Source organism: Trachymyrmex cornetzi, unplaced genomic scaffold (assembly GCF_001594075.2).
Source record: "Trachymyrmex cornetzi isolate Tcor2-1 unplaced genomic scaffold, Tcor1.1 scaffold513, whole genome shotgun sequence".
Taxonomy (NCBI): Eukaryota; Metazoa; Arthropoda; class Insecta; order Hymenoptera; family Formicidae; genus Trachymyrmex; species Trachymyrmex cornetzi.
The window spans coordinates 196,283-197,878 of record NW_017299822.1 but is presented as its reverse complement, the minus strand read 5'-3'; positions in this window follow the sequence as shown (position 1 = coordinate 197,878).

Genomic DNA, 1,596 nt, shown 5'->3' with positions numbered 1-1,596 from the left:
TTTTTGCGTAATAATATAGGCTATGTAGAGCCAACATAACTTATACATTATTGCGGAAACGAATATATAATTGTTGATAGAACAACCGATTTGCTAAATTGTTGTTCGTATTTTTTGCTAATAATCAGTATTACTAGCAAACAAAAATCTATCCAGCAAATACGTGATTGTTTCTATTATTAATAATTGGTTGAAGTAACTGACTAACATCAGTCCCCATAATGGAAGAATTAGCTTGGACAATCAATCAAAAGTAACAAATCATATTCGTTTTAAGTACTGATACATTTGTTGTCACTATAATTACAAATCAAATTTGTTACAGGTATCGGTGGCTTGTTAAATTAACAAAATTTTTCTCTCAGCGCGTTTTAAAGACTACATACGTAGTATATAAATTCACATAGAATTATATTTATAAGCACTTAAGATCTAGATATAAATCATTAAAAGGCATTTATCTTCTATTAGTTGCGCATTCACATGTACGGTCCTATGAGATACTTAGCTTAAAGGGATGCAGGAATGTCCTGTTTTACCATTAATTTTTAAACATTCTTTTCTCTTAATTGTGTTTATGGATTGAAAAATCCTTCTCCACAATTAAAGTATCGACAATAACACAGGCTGCCAGCTACAATTTAATACGAAAAATGAAAGAAAATTAAAAATTGTAGTATTGCCACCGGCTTCTGCAGTCAACTCTTCACAGTGGTCGCGTTCAGCAGACTCAACTGTTGTGGAGCGGATCCGTGAGCGCTCACTGATCATGATCCCAGTCTGCTGAACGGGTCTGATCATTATTATCACGTGACCATATTTTCTATAACGATTATAACCTTATTTCAAGCAGCTACGGCATCAAATCACTGTAAGTGTCTGCGTTCCTCACTGCTAGGTATACCATGAATTTGCTATATTATAAAATCAAGTAAATTAGATTTAATTTAAAAACAAACATTAGACAAATAATTTTAAATTAGTGTCCATTTGTATGTCTATTGATTTAATCAACTGCTTATCCTTCTCTCTCTCTCACTTTCTCTACTTCTCAGAAATATAGAGAAAGATAAACAGTTGATTAAATGGATTAACATCAATTAACATTGGTAGAAATGGACATAGTTTACTTCTTGTAATTATTAACAATTTCCACGAGAAATCAAAGCCTTAAACGGTCTAGCTGGATCTTAATGCTTGTATGATTCTTATGTGGATTTATATACTACGTATGTAGTTCTCCAAAACGCGCGCCGAAATAATTTTTCGGTCTTGAAACGCTAACTCTATTAAACTACCGCAGTAATATCAAAAGAAAAATCATTTCGGCGGGCGTTTCTGAGGACTACATACGTAGTATATAAATTCACATAAGAATCATACAAGCATTAAGATCCAGCTAGACCGTTTAAGGCTTTGATTTCCATAGTTTATGTTATCATTTACCAGGCATGTAAATATGAAAACGGAATTTACAAATAGATGGCCACATAGCTGTTAATATAGTTACCGTCAGACCGCGTCATTGACGCCATTTCCTTGTTCTGACATCTGACAAAGATTTTCAACTCACAACAATACAAGTTTCATACAACA